This window comes from Staurois parvus, unplaced genomic scaffold (assembly GCF_062004578.1).
Source record: "Staurois parvus isolate SC_StPar_1 unplaced genomic scaffold, SC_StPar_1.0 ptg000165l, whole genome shotgun sequence".
NCBI classification, from domain to species: domain Eukaryota; kingdom Metazoa; phylum Chordata; class Amphibia; order Anura; family Ranidae; genus Staurois; species Staurois parvus.
Window position 1 is genome coordinate 10,372,566 of NW_028317961.1, and position 16,867 is coordinate 10,389,432.

A 16,867-nucleotide genomic window follows, 5' to 3' on the forward strand; every position below is an offset into this window, starting at 1 on the left:
TTCAAGGAGTCCCTGACAGCCAGGTGCTCTTTTTCCCAAGAGTCGCATTAGGTACCTATACATTTATTGGCCAAAATGTCCAATGAAAAGTACTCTAGTGAAGAGGCCTACAGGAATCTGACCATGCCAGGTGAGAACGAAGGGGAAGCCTCACTGACAAAATCAGTTTCAGAATACGAACCTGTAGACAGCAACTGCACCCTGAAAGATAGCTCAGACAATGGAGTAGAGGTCCCTGCTAAGGTCAGGAGTACCCGACACCATTCCCAGGTTGCTGAGGTGGTACAATTGCATGATGATTCTCATATGTAGCAGTGTGCCAGTAATAGTGCCGCTCTACCTTTTGGTGAACTGGTGAGCACCAGCGGCCTAGTACATCCTGGTCTTATACACACCAGCACTGCAGTATCACTTGGTGATGTGGTGAGTCCCATAAGTGCAGTAGAAGAAAGGCCCGTAGAGCCCATAGTGTCTTTCCCGATGTGCTTGCAAATCCTGATTGGCAGCCCACAAATTCTGAAGTACCTGTACTTCCCCCATTCACTGCCCAACCCGGAATTCAGGTGGAAACAGCAAATTTACTTGATTTATCTTGATTTTTTTGGAGCTGTTTTTCACAGAAGATCTGTATGGATTGATTGTGGATCAAAGCAATTTATATGCAAAACAATTTATCGCCCTCAACCCAAATTCAAACCTTGCCAGACCATTTGCATGGAAACCTATTACGGTTTCTGAATTTAAAGTTTTTTGGGCCTAACCCTCAACATGGGCATTACTAAAAAAAATGAATTGTAGTGGTATTGGTCCATATGCCCAAGTTCTTTGCTGCCATGGTCAGGCATAGATATGAGAATATAATGTGGTTTATGCATTTCAACGACAATACACTCTGTCGTCCTCGGGGTGACCCTGAATTCGACCGGCTCCACAAAATTTGGCCCCTCTTAAACCAATCACAAATTTGCAGATGTCTATACTCCCCAGCAAAACATCTGCATTGATGAGTAATTCACTAGATTTTCTGCCCGCTTTGCATTCAAACAATTTCTCCCCAGCAAGTGTTGCAGATATGGGGTCAAAATGTGTAAGACCTGTGAGAGAGCAACAGGCTATACATGTCATTTTCAGATTTATGAGGGAAAAGATAGGCACGTGGAGCCCCCCGGATGCCCAGACTACATGGGGAGTAGTGGCAAAATAGTTTGGGACTTGGTGTCACCCTTTTTCCATATGGGGTACCACTTATATGTGGACAATTTTTATACAAGTCTACTATTTAGACATTTGTACAATCTTGGAATTGGCGCATGTGGCACTGTGCGACCTAATTGCTGGGGCTTCCCCCAACGGCTTGTAAATACCCGTCTTAGAAAGGGGGAAAAAAAGCCTGCTTCAAAAATGATGAATTGCTCGCAGTGAAGTGGACAGGACAAACGAAAAGTTTTTGTCCTGTCTTCCATTCACACAGATACAACCATTTGAATTTTCACGGCAGTTGGTGTTGAGAAGCCCCTCTATGTCCACGACTATGACTTTAACATGGGGGGATGGACTTCAACAACCAGATGATGAAGTGTCTGTTTATTTCAATTGGTTCTACATAACACTTTTGTGCTTTACAAAGCAACTGGATGAAGTGGATCCTTCCTAAAATTCCAGGAAGAGATCATCACGGCCCTTTTTGTATCCAGAAAGTGCTGTGGCCCAAACCCCCAACCCAGATGCAGTTAGCCAGCTACATGAGAGGCATTTTCCCGATGCCATTTTTGGGACCCCAACCCAAAAGGCACCCCAAAAAAGATGTCATGTCTGTAGCAGACAGGGAAATAGGCATGACACCCGTTTTTTTTTTGTCCCTCCTGTCCTGGCCAACCTGGTCTCTGCCTCAAGCACTGCTTCCATGGCTACCATGCAGTAGTGGACTATTAGTATAGGGTACAGCACCGCACAGTCTGGGGCACATATATGCACAGGGTCTCGAAAGATGTTCGGTAGTCAGGAAACTGGCTATAGCAATTTGAGAGACTCTACCATCTGGAAGATAAAAAAAGTTAAACAAACCCATAAAAAATAAAAAAAGTTTTAAAAAATTAAAAACAAAAATAGTCGTTTATTGTTGTCGAGTTACAGTTTTAATGTTACTGTTTTATTGTCAACCATTGCTGTTTTCTTTGCAGGAATTCCATTCAGCTGCAGCACCGATCTGTTTAATCTGACAGCAACAGGGTCTTGCTCTCAGAATATACATAAGTGTGTGCAGTGCTGCTGGATGATATTCTTCAACCGCAGTTAAAAAAAAAAGAAGATATATGCCCAAGCATGGGGGACTGGGGTGGCCAGTGGGTGGATGGCCCCTATGCTTTGGCATATATATTTTATAATATTTATTTTGCACAGATTTCAATTAAAAAGTTGTTTTATCGAGTTACTGTTTTAATGCTAACCATTGCTGTTTTTTTTTTTCAGGAATATCATTCATCTGCAGCACTGATCTGTTTATTCGGAAAGCAACAGGGTCTTGCTCTCTGAATATATGTCAGTGCGTGCATCGCTGTTGGATGAGATTTTTCATCCATAGTTAAAAAAGAGCACATATGCCCAAGCATGGGGGCCTGCTGTGGCCAGTGGGTGGATGGCCCCTATGCTTTGGCATATATTTTAAATTTTTTTTGGCAGAGATTTCTTCATCCACATTGATCGATGTGAATAGAGGAGTGTTAGGTTATTTTTTTTTTGTTCAGCCCGTGGGAAAGAAAAAAAAAAAGGAACATTTCATGTGTGCCCACCATTAGAAGTGGGTGGATACAGGGAAGTTTATTCTAATGGTGGGCATATCACACACTTTTTCTGGCAGATATTTCTTCTCTTTTTTTCATTCAGCCCACAAACTGCATAAAAAAAAGAACATAGCATATATACCCAACAAGGAGAGAGTGCATGTGATCAACACAGGGCCAATCAGCGCTGTCCAGACAGAAAACCAGAAGTCCTGCAGCCTCATAGGGCAATCAGGGGAGAGTGAAAACTCCTCCTGCCAGCTTTAACCAGTGCTCTGTTGAACACTGATAGAAGTCACAAGACTGCTCCAACTACTGATGAGAAAAGGTATTTAGCGGTTTATATTTACTAAAATAATTGCATATCTATGTTCTGTGTACTGTGGGAGATCAGATATAGTGAATGCAGGATCCTGGGTTTAGTAACACTTTAAGTGAGGTACTGTATCAAATGCCTTAGCAAAATCTAGATACACGGTGTCCACAGCCCTTCCTTTCTAATGCAACAGCCATAGCAATCAGCTATCTTTAAATGTTGGTTTGTGAGATAAGCAAACCAAAAAAAGACGTGCAGTTCCAAATTATTCTGATATATGACAGGAAAAAGCTGGCCATACATTATACAATTTTCTTGTACAGTTTTCCTTTAGATTTACCAAAAACCATATAATATGAGGTCAAAACTAAACAACAACAATTTGTATCCAGTTAGGCAGGTCCTTATACTGCATACAGTAGTTGAAGGTAAATCTAAAGGTGATTGTACAAGAAAATTGTATAATGTATGGCCAGCTTAATGCAGTTAAACAATCCTAGTGGATGTATAGTTTTAAAGGTTGCATGCCTACTGAATCCTGTGCTTAAACAACCCTGACTACAATTATTTGGCTTGCAACTTACAAGCCAATATTTGCATGTTCATTAATGTAAATAGGATGGTTACAGAACCCCATTCTGTGTTTAACTACAAGTCCTTTTATACAGGGCTGAAGTGTACTTGAGCAAATGCAAATCTCAGTATTATTATTCTTTGCAAGCCTTGGCCAGTTTTTACAATCCAAAAATTTGCATACCTTTGTCTTTCTGTAAAAAACAGACATACCTGAAGTAAAATACCACAGCAGATATAATTAATTTTACCGCCTAGGAGTACATTGAAGGCTGCTTGTTTAATATATATAAGATGTATTTATAGGCAAAAAGTTCATTGCATGCAAATTATGCTTCAGAATTCACAACACAGGAAAATCATTTATTAGTGATGTGAATAATTTACTTGAAGCAAAACACACCTTGTTAACCTCACCGCATACAGTGCTTTTACTGTAGTTTATCATATATTAGAAGAAATATGCATGAAATAAACAGGTGTACAAGGATAAAAAAGGTTTTAAGGTTGGAACGTGGTAATAACACTGTTCATAATTATATAGGTGCCGTTTTCAACGTAGTACATTTTTGCATTAAGACAAGCAATTGAGACAAACAACATACTGTAAGAAATAACCTTGTGGTGTTTATGAAAATGGTGCAGGAAGGGTAATGAAAAATTAAACAATCTTATCCTTGTATACCCCAGTTAATTTCATTCATATTTCTTCCACTGTACGATAAACTAGAAGCTGGGAACCAAAACAGACATAATTTACACTGTATGCCCATAAAATGTACTTTATGGCTGTGTGCAAGAAGCCTTAAAGTGGTTAAAAATGTAGAAGGATTTTTACCCTAATGCATTTTCTGTAAGGTAAAAAACCTTTTGTGTGCAACTACCCCACTTATACTTACCTGAGCCTGATCTCAATCCAGTGCTGTGTGCAAGAGCAGTGGCTTTCTCTTCTCTCTACTCACTGGAGGCCAAGGCAGCAGATCCTGATGCTGTCAATCACAACCTTTAACCCCACTCACTATTACTCCCATTTATTGCTGAATAAGAATTTCACCTGTACTTTGATCAGCTCATTGGGTACAAATATCTATCTCTGATCTTTGGTCCAAATCACAAGCATCATCATTTTCCTATTTATAGAGGAATAGAAATGGAAATTTAAAATTTTTCCAGAACAAAAGAGAGGATACCTCCCCCAACTCTATCTAGTTAGCCCATGCAGCTACCATTAGGAGAAACTAGTACCATTAGCTTCCAAAGTAAAACAAGATTGCACATCTCATATTTAGGGACAAGAAAAAGAGTTGATACAAGACTTTAGAGGGAACAAAATAAGAACCTGCATAATGATTTGAGTCCGCAGATAGAAATGAAAGCTTAACTACAAAAGCTGAGAAGACAGTGATATGGGCAAGACATACACTCACCAGCCTCTTTACTAGGTACACCTGTTCAACTGCTTGGTAATACAAATTGCTAACCAGCCAATCACAAGTGCATTTAGGGATCTACAGGCGGTAAAGACAACTTGCTGAAGTTCATTGAGGGGATTTAAGGGACATTGAATGTGGCATGGTTGTTAGTGCCAGACTGACTGGTCTGAGTATTTCAAAAACTGCTGATCTACTGGGATTTTCATGCACAACCATCTCTAAGGGTTACAGAGAATGGTCCGAAAAAGAGAATATATCCAGTGAGTGGCAGTTATGTGACCGAAAATGCTTTGCTGATGTCGAGGAGAATGGGCAGATTAGTTTGAGATGATGAAAGGAAACAGTAACTCAAATAACCACTCGTTACAACCAAGGTGTGCAGAATACCATCTCTGAATGCACATGTCGAACCTTGAAGCAGATGGACTACAGTAGCAGAGAAGAGGACCACACCGGGTGCCACTCCTGTCAGCTAAGAATGGGAAATGGAGGCTACAATTCCCATAGGCTCACCAAAATTGGACAACAGAAGATTGGAAAAATGTTGCCTGGTCTGATGGGTCTCGATTTCAGCTGCGACATTCAGACGGTAGAGTCAGAATTTGGCGTAAACAACATCAAAGCGTAAATCCATCCTGCCTTGTATCAACGGTTCAGGCTGCTGGTGATGGTGTAATGGTGTGGGGGATATTTTCTTGGCACACTTTGGGACCCTTAGTACCAACTGAGCATCGTTTAATCGCCATGGCCTACCTGAGTATTGTTGGTGACCATGCCCATCCCTTTATGTCTACAGTGTACCTATCTTCTAATGGCTACTTCTAGCAGGATAATGCACCATGTCACAAAGCTCAAATCATATCAAACTGGTTTCTTGAACATGACAGTGAGTTCACTGTACTCCAATGGCCTCCACAGTCACCAGATCTCAAGCCAATAGAGCACCTTTGGGATGTGGTGGGACAGGAGATTCGCATCACAGATGTGAAGCTGACAAATCTGCAGCAACTGCGTGATGCTATCATGTCAAAATGGACCAAAATCTCTGAGGAATGTTTCTAACACCTTGTTGTATCTATGTCATGAAGAATTAAGGCAGTTCTGAAGGCAAAAGGGGGTCCAACCCAGTACTAGCAAGGTGTACCTAATAAAGTGGCCGGATAGTGTACAGTACACCACATTACACATTAGGGGATAAGTCAAGTTCCATATTAGCAAGGAAATTATCACCCAAATCTTACACTAACCCACTTCCTAAATTATGGTTAGGACAGGGGCCCTTATAAAAGATCCCCATCTGATTTCTCAAGAATTTTTAAACCAAATTATACTTGTCTCCAGAATCGTTTTCTTTAATGATCTCTCCCTCTCAAAACTACTAAGAGACCACTGGGAACTTTTAGAGGGCATTTTTTTTTGTGGAGAAATTGCATTAGTCAATAAATAAACTGATCAAAAGCGTCGGGCCCAAATGGGTTTTCAGAGCATTATAATAATAAATATCAGAAACTCTGACCCCTCATTTATGTCAATTTTGTAATAGCATAAAAAATGGTGCCAATATATCTCCACACAAAAACATAACATTCAATCACATTACCGCAAAACCTTAGTGAAATCGAAAGTGGAAATTACCACACATCTCTTTAATAAATTTAGATGTTAATAATATGACCAAAATTCAAGCCATGAGGATTAACTCATTCTTGACAAAGTATATCCCCCCCAGATCCAGTGCTCTTCCTCCCCAGAGACAAGCTTCAACTCTAACGAGAAGAGTAATACTGTAGATATTACAGTATATCAACTATTCATGCTAACTGGAACACGGGGGAAAAGATAGTATGCTCTCCCTCCTAGACTTACAGATGGCTTTTGCAGAGGGCTTTCAACTCTATAGCCTGGGAATATTACTTTCATACTTTAGAGAAATATGAGAGCCAGACTAAATTTTTACCAATTTACAAATTTTATATAAAGAGCCCATAGCATCTCTAATGTTCAAGGGCTTGTCTGGATTTTCTTTTCTCATTTTGTCTCTCATAGTTGAGGTCTACTTATGATGCCAATTACAGGCCTCTCTAATCTTTTTAAGTGCGAGAACTTGCACAATTGGTGGCTGACTAAATACTTTTTTTGCCCCACTGTACGTCAAGGATGCCCTCTACTTCCAATTCTATTTATATTGCCAATGTAAACACTGTCAATAAAAATTAGATAAAACCCAGATATCAAAGACCTTTGATGTGGGGAACAGAAGAATAAAAGTACTCTTTTTGCAGATGATATTCTGATGCTTTCTTCTCCTATTATCTGTAGACCCAATTCGCTAAACACCTTACAACAATTTTCTATTTTGGGCCTTAAAGTCAATCAATCCAAATCCCAAGTGCTTTTATTTCCCTATATGAACATACTCTTCAACAAAAAATTTTTTTCTCAGAGAAAAGCTGCAGGAACTCCCCCCTTCTGAATCACTGGCCTCCACCTCTACCCATCTCTGAGCACCGTCCCTCAGTTTCACCCCCTACCCACCTCCCAGTACTGCTCCTTATAGAGAATACACAGTCAAGTATTTGGGGTGCTAAGTAATTTGTATGGAATTTGTTAATAACAAGAAAATAAATAAAATCCCCTGCAGCCAGCAAAAATAGATTCCCCCATCAACAATGGACCTCAGCAACAAAATACACCTAACACCAACAGCAGATCTCCCAGCAGCCAGCATCCATAGACTCTCCAGCAGCCAGTAACAATAGACCCCTCCCTCAAAATTAGATCCCTTCAAGCAAGTATGTATCCCCCAACAGCAACAATAGGCCACCATGTAAAAATAGATCCCCTCCAGAGACAATAGTTCCCCACCAGCCAACATCAATAGACCTTCCACCACACCCTTACCATTACATATATTCAGTGCTGGAGGGGCCGGAACTGCGTCCCCCCCCCCAAATGTTCCTGCTGAAAAAAAGCCCTGCTCTTCCAAATGAGAAACATTTTAAACTTAAGTGGCAGTCAGATGGCTTGCTAACCTTGGAATACATTTAACACCCTCGCTTTATACTCAAATCAAATCATCTATCGAAAAAATGATCCTCCGTTATTCAAGACACTAGCTGATGGTTTGTAAAGGTTGAAAGAATATCCCCTGTGCACTCAGTAAAGATGAATATTCTCTCTAGAATAGTATATCTGTTTAAGACTTTGCTGAAAGGGATCCTGGGTTGTGATCTAAAAGTATTCCAAACTAAAATACTCAAATTCATACAGGGGGATAAAAGACCCAGGGTGGATAAGTGGACCCTATATTCTCCAATGTTCCATCTCATTAAAAACCACTTGATACAACCATCTCCAGCTTGATTGTCCATTGAATCATCGTCTTGTATTCTGAGACCAGTGAATCACCTTAAGTGGATGCCACCTAAAGAAGGGCCTCCAATCTTATGCTCGTCCTTGTCATTTTCACTGAATATGTGGAATCATTTAACTACAGCCCATAAATTCAAAACCCACCATAGCCAGTTAGTCCCCATACTACAAAATTCAGCTGTCACCTTGGGCCTCACTCCAACTAATATAAAGTTTTGGACTAATAAAAGTGTCTTACAAATAGCTGATCTGACTAGGGTATCTTGTTGAAACAATATCTACAAGAAAAATATAAATTGCTTACTGTAATGCACTATTGCTATGCACAGTTAACTATTGCTATGTTACATAAATTAGAACAGCAATCTGACCTGACAACCATGATGTGAACGTAGCACCTTTACAGAAACATCGACAATATACTAGGTCATATTTTGCCAATACTGTATATGTCTTGCTCAATTCAGAATCTGAAAAGCTACCTTATATGACTAGGTGGGAGCAAGATCTGGACAAGAATAGTGATCTGCATGAATGACATAACCTGGCTATCAATGCTAGTCATACAGTATATAAACACTTTAGTTACAGAAGCTAACTTTAAAGTGCTTTTAAGATGATACATGGTACCTACATGGACAACCTCCCATTTTCCGGGTGCTTCTGCTAACTGCTTTAGGGGATGTGGACAAGAAGGTTCAGAATATCACATCTGGTGAAAATGCCCAAATGTTAAAAGTTTTTGACTCGGGTATATCATGTTATATAGTCTTTAACTCAGATCAACCATAAAAAAATCTATTTGGCACTCTCTTTCAAACCAATCCATAGAGCAGGCACCGAGACATAGCAAAAAACTAATCACATTCATATTTCTGGCAGCAAGGATAGCAATTGCTAGATCATGGAAGTCTTCCATCTTGTTTACGCTGATAAATTCTAATGTAACATGGATAATGGTATCTTTTTGTACAACATTTTTCCTTTTATTTATTATTTCTTTTTTTTCCTTTTCTTCTAATGTGTTCAAATGTGAATGTGTGGGTTGGTTATTGTGTGATATGTATTTTATGAGTATACAAAATCTGTTAGCAATCTATGTTAAAAAAAAACAAATAATGATGGTTGGAAATCGCATATATGAGCGGTAGCTATTAACAATCCCTTATATTGTGCATCAGCTAATTATAATGTGAACCCACATGAAATATACAGTGCCTTGAAAAAGTATTCATACCCTTTGAAATTTTCCACATTTTGTCATTTTACAACCAAAATCGTAAATGTGTTTTATTGGGATTTTATGTGATAGACCAACACAAAGTGGCACATAATTGTGAAGTGGAAGCAAAATGATAAATGGTTTTCAACATTTTTTTTACAAATAAATATCTGAAAAGTGTGGTGAGCATTTGTATTCAGCCCCCTTTACTCTGATACCCCTAACTAAAATCTAGTGGAACCAATTGCCTTCAAAAGTCACCTAATTAGTAAATAGAGTCCACCTGTGTGTAATTTAATCTCAGTATAAATACAGCTGTTCTGTGAAGCCCTCAGAGGTTTGTTAGAGAGCATAAGTGAACAAACAGCATCATGACGGCCAAAGAACAACCCAGACTGGTCAGTGGTAAATTTGTGAAATTTAAAGCACGGTTAGGTTATAAAAAAAATATACCAAGCTTTAAACATCTCACAGAGCACTGTTGAATCCGTCATCCGAAAATGGAGAGTATGGCACAATTGCAAACCTACCAAGACATGGCCGTCTACCTAAACTGACAGTCCAGGCAAGGAAAGCATTAATCAGAGAAGCAGCAAAGAGGACCATGGTAACTCTGGAGGAGCTGCAGAGATCCACAGCTCAGGTGGGAGAATCTGTCCACAGGACAACTATTAATCCTGCACTCCACAAATCTGGCCTTTATGGAAGAGTGGCAAGAAGTAAGCCATTGTTGAAAGAAAGCCATAAGAAGTCCCGTTTGCAGTTTGCGAGAAGCCATGTGGGGGACACAGCAAACATGTGGAAGAAGGTGCTCTGGTCAGGTGAGACCAAAATTTTACTTTTTGACCTAAAAGCAAAACGCTATGTGTGGTGGAAAACTAACACTGTACATCACCCTAAACACACCATCATGTTGTGGGGATGCTTTTCTTCAGAGGCACAAGGAAGCTAATAAGAGTTGATGGGAAGATGGATGGAGCCAAACACAGGGCACACGTAAAAGAAAACCTGTTAGAGTCTGCAAAAGACTTGAGATTGGGGCTGAGGTTCACCTTACAGCAGGACAATGACCCTAAACATACAGCCAGAGCTACAATGGAATGGTTTAGATCAAAGAAAATTCATGTGTTAGCATGGCCCAGTCAAAGTACAGACCTAAATCCAATTGAGAATATGTGGCAAGACTTGAAAATTGCTGTTCACAGATGCTCTCCATCCAGTCTGACAGAGCTGGGCAAAAATTTCACTCACTAGATGTGCAAACCTGGTAGAGACATACCCAAAAAGACTTGCAGCTGTAATTGCAGTGAAAGGTGGTTCTACAAAGTATCGACTCAGGGGGCTGAATAGAAATGCATGCCACACTTTTCAGATATTTGTAAAAAATTTGAAAACCATTTATCATTTTCCTTCCACTTCACAATTATGTGCCACTTTGTGTTGGTCTATCACATAAAATCCCAATAAAATACATTTATATTTTTGGTTGTAACATGACAAAATATGGAAACTTTCAAGGGGTATGAATACGTTTTCAAGGCACTGTACATGTATTGTGCATTGTCTTCTGTTTGTATCTCACGATCACCAAAATTTTAATAAAATTATTAGAAAGAAAAAATTATTTACCTTTGGTATCAAAAATGACAGGTATGCCACGATCTTCATTCTTTTATTTAAAATTATACCTACCATTTATAATTCAGGCTAATGTACCATGAGCAGTAGACATGAACATTTTCAGTAAAAGTTCTCTAAGACCTGAAAATTATTTCAAGGGTTCTTCTGATTGATAAAACTGGTCGATATGTGGTCAACATTCAAAGCAGCATAGAGCAGCATTTGAGTGAAGGTTAACTTCAAGGTGGGAAAATAGTGTCCTTTAAAAATGATTGGTTGCACTGAACTGTTCAGATTGTTCTTCTGTTACACAGCTTTGATAAGGGGCATCAATGTCTTAAAGTGGAATATACATGTTTCTGGCTTTTGAAGATATCTTCGATAAAACAAGTATTTGTTGAGGGCAAACAATAATTCACATTCCTCTAATTAGAATGTGGCCTTACAATTATTTAGCTTTTTTAGATTCTATACATGTTTAAACTCTACTTTGTTTGGCTTAAACTCCGCAATCAGTTTGTTTTTGCCTGTTTCGAAGCCAGGAACATATGTGAGGATTGCTGTGGTTTGTGTCTGGGGAATTTTTCACACATGAATGCCCAAATACTGCTAGTCTCACTTCTTCCTTTTTATCAATGGGCTTGAAGTGTGCCACACAGCTTACACAGGATTATCTAATTTTAATTCAGTTGACATCCTCCCTAGAGAAAATGTCAGCCAACCATGACAGCAACAAATATGAACACTAACAAATGATTACATTTTCCATAACAAATTTAATAGGTGAAAAGTTTCAAAGTGCTTCAAAAGCATTATAAAATAATATCAGTTTTCACACTAACACGATAAAAACAATGCAATCCTATAAACATTAGTAAACTGAGAACAATGTTTCACTGCAAACAAGGAAGGACAATAATATTAATGAAAAACACACACAAAAAAATAATACAATTTTGAGGCAATCAAAGATAGGTGATTTAACTTAAACAACAAAAATACATTATAGCAATAAGATTATGCAATTAAAATAGACCTTCATTAAAATGTACAAAATAGCTTATATAATAATTTTAGTTTAAAACAAAGTGCATTTTAAAATACAAAATCTTTTTAGAATCACCATCTGAATTCTACATAAAAAGGGATTAATAAAAATAATTTAGGTTGTGTATAAAAATAGGGTTATTGGCAACACTGAACAATAAAAAACACACTTTCTAACTTACTCTGTCTAAAAGATGGACAAGGTAGAAATTTTGGGTTTCATTATGAAGGAAACAACGAAATTAAAATAATTTAAATTAAAAATTTAAATATTTAAATAATACCAACAACTGAAACAAACAATTACAATCAACCAACAATTCAGTCTCAGAATACTACTGCCATAAAATGATATGTATATATGTACAGAAGATATGGTGAGCAACATAGGTAAATATTAGTTACCTGCACTTCTTATTGCTTTGATCTACCAAACTGCTGCACCTTTCTTCTACTGTACCAATGCAGAGTGAGCTTCAGTTTTTTCAAATGCTTGAATGGACAAATGCAATGTATAGCCAGATTTGAGGCAGAACTGCCTGATCAAGAATGTCAAAAAATTATAGTATTGATTCTGGCTATGTAAAGCAGTATTAAACCCAAAAGCAACCATTTAATATATTGCAGCTTACCAATTCTTAGATGTTATGGCTGCATTAGCTTTCTTTTTTAGGCTTTTTTCCTCTTTATTTTCACCTCGTGACTCTGCCAGTAAGTTTGTTGTTTTTAAAAGATCAAGCTGTCCTACAGATGTATCAGTTTTCAGGGATCAGACAAACCATTGACAGGGGTGCTTACAATGATCAGCTTTCATTTATTCATGTAAAACCTTTATCCAAAAAAAAAAAAAAAAAAAAAAAAACTGTTGCTGTGACAACTCCTTGTGTAACTGTAGTGTGAGCTGGAGTTTGGCTTCAGTTTGTTAGTTCATCTAAATCTACTAAATCATCTAACACTCCCCTCCTCCCAGACTGACAATACTGCTGTCCAAAGGTGCCCCCTGTGCTCGTTCATCCAGAGTGGGGGTGGGGTGGGGGGGACTAATGCAGCCACCACATCTAATGATTGGTAAGCTGCAATTTATTAAATTTTTGGTTTTGGGTTTAATACTGCTCTAACGTTCCTTCATTCAAAACAGCTAGACACATCCTTCATTTTCCTAGAGCACAAATCTGCAATCATTGAATGCAATTACACCCCGGTAACATCGGGTGCGACTTGCATGCCATGTGACTTGCAAATCGTATATGCCAAGTTACACCCTATTGGCTGCAATTAGAGAGGTCAATTCGGTGCAGTTCCGACTTGGTCGGAGCCGCACCAATTTCTAAAGTAGTACATGTACTACTTTTGGTGCGATTTGCATAGACATCTGTGTCAGATGTTTTGCAAATCACACCTGAAATTGGCATTTCACCCGACTTTGAAATTGTGCAACTTCACTGTAAGTCGCACGTCTTCAAAGTCGGGCTTGATGTGACCAGGGGGTTAATGCTTCCCCATACCCATTATATTGTACATATAGTGAGCTTCTTGCACAGCCTCAATTTTAACGCTTAGGCTCCATGCACACTGGCCTAAAAATCACTACTTCTACAGAAGGAATGTGTTTTGCCTGTAGAAGCAGCTCAGTGTTATCCTATGTGTCCTTGCACATTAGAACAATTAGAGGCATATTTTAAGCTCAGCGTTTAGAGGCTGAAAAAAAATCTCCTTCTGGTTTGCATTTTTGGTTGGAGCTTTCTGGTAGAAAAAAAGCTAAACTCCCCTAAACTGTACACAAAAACACTCTATATCAGTGTTTTTCTCTGCCAAGGGAACTTTAAGCCCAGTGTGTATGGATCCTTAGGACAAATTCTAATTGCCATAAATATACTGTGACCTATATATTGCATACATTATTCTGTCATCAAATTTTCATTACAGATCAACACTGCATTTATGAGCTGTACTAGTTTAGACAATGATAGGGATCCAGCATGAACAGGTATTAAAAATCCATTATACATTCACTACACATTCTCCATATCCACAAACCAAGACAAATACCAAACTATGCTGTCTGCAAACATCTATGTGAAAATAAAAACTTATTTTAAAAGTTTAAAATCTTTAAAAGTTTCAGCAGAAAAAGTTACACATGACCATGTTCTGAAAGTACTCGTATATATTAATAGCCCTTCTGAAATCATACCTTTAAAGTGGTGCTAAGGTTAGAAGGTTTTTTTTTTTAACCCAGTCCCCCTTATACATACCTGAGCCCACTGTTGATCCAGCGCTGTGCACAAGAGGATCACTGCTCTCTTTCACCTCACTGGCTCAGACATAGGAGCAGGAAGCATTGGTTCCTGCTGCTGTCAATCATAGCCAGTGAGCAGAGAGCAGGGCTGAGCAGCACTGTGGGTGTTGATGGATACACAGATTGGAGCTTGGGAGTGAGCCCGCATGAGTGTCCCCATAGCAAGCGGCTTCATGTGGTGCACTCAGCAGGGGGGAAGAGCCAGGATTGCTGATGGGGGACCAGAGGAAAGGAAGATCAGGGCTGCTCTGTGCCAAACCGTTACACGGAGCAGATAAGTATGTCATGTTTGTTTTATATATATATATTATGTACATGTTATTGCAGAATGAACATCTTAGCCGGTTTATTTTTTTAGCTTTGTCAAAATGTAGCAAAGATTTGAAAATATAATGTCTTTGGCAACAGTAATGCAAACTAGTTTCAGGTTCAAAGTAATTCTGGATAAAGAAAATGTATGAGATTTAGAGTCAATGTAAAGGCAACTAGGCTGTTCACTCTGCAATGAAAGTTTTCACAGAGCTTGGTTAAAGAATATCCAATTGAATGCAAATAAAAGAAAAAAAATGTATTTATGTACATGATAGGATGACATTATGCTGGGGACAAAAGGGATCACCAAGGAAAATTCATGTACAGTTTTTCTCCACAAGATACGTTGGTCAGAGGATGAACACTGAGGAAAAGATATGTAGGCTGTTATGCAAGTAATGAACCTTGTTTGAGTTCTTTAAGACATCAGGACATCTAAGTCACAACAAGTGCACTGCATGTACAGGAGCCATCAGTCAAAATATTAGTTTATATTATAGTTCAAAACCAAAACCTTTTCCTAAGTTTTAGGAGTAGGAAAGGGTTAGAATACCTATCAGTTCCATCAGACAAGCAAGATGGAAATGTGCAAACATTATACAAACTTCATGATTTGCTATGAATTGTATGCTCCAATGTACATTCTCTAATGTTTTCGGGTTCACCTAATTGCTGTTAGAATTTTTAAATGCACATGTGATGTAGAAATGAAGTCACGCCAAGTGTGACCGGCTATCATTAAAGTAGACCTAAAAAAAAAATGACCTGTACATGGCGGGGTATTGTATTATGCATGTGTGTACTTGAGCAGAAGTTTAAGCTGAGATTCCATATGAGGGTGATTGGAATAGAGATTCCAATAATAATTACCGATACACAGGCCGCTTCTTTTCCTGTGACAGCATACATGGTTTGTTGATAATGTACAGTGGGGATCGAAAGTTTGGGCACCCCAGCCAAAAATTTGTATTAATGTGCATAAAGAAGCCAAGGAAAGATGGAAAAATCTCCAAAAGGCATCAAATTACAGATTAGACATTCTTATAATATGTCAACAAAAGTTAGATTTTATTTCCATCATTTAAACTTTCAAAATAACAGAAAACTAAAGAATTGCGTCTGCAAAAGTTTGGGCACCCTGCAGAATTTATAGCATGCACTGCCCCCTTTGCAAAGCTGAGACCTGCCAGTGTCATGGATTGTTCTCAATCATCGTCTGGGAAGACCAGGTGATGTCAATCTCAAAGGTTTTAAATGCCCAGACTCATCTGACCTTGCCCCAACAATCAGCACCATGGGTTCTTCTAAGCAGTTGTCTAGAAAACTGAAACTGAAAATAGTTGACGCTCACAAAGCTGGAGAAGGCTATAAGAAGATAGCAAAGCATTTTCAGATGTCAATATCCTCTGTTCGGAATGTAATTAAGAAATGGCAGTCATAAGGAACAGTGGAAGTTAAAGCAAGATCTGGAAGACCAAGAAAAATATCAGACAGAACAGCTCGCAGGATTGTGAGAAAAACAATTCAAAACCCACATTTGACTGCACGATCCCTCCAGAAAGATCTGGCAGACACTGGAGTTGTGGTACACTATTCCACTATAAAGAGATACTTGTACAAATATGGTCTTCATGGAAGAGTCATCAGAAGAAAACCTCTTCGACGTCCTCACCACAAAAATCATCGTTTGAACTTTGCAAATGAACATATAGGCAAGCCTGATGCATTTTGGAAACACGTTCTGTGGACCGATGAGGTTAAAATTGAACTTTTTGGCCGGAATGAGCAAAGGTACGTTTGGAGAAGAAGGGGCACAGAATTTAATGAAAAGAACCTCTGTCCAACTGTTAAGCATGGGGTTGGATCAATCATACTTTGGGGTTGTGTTGCAGC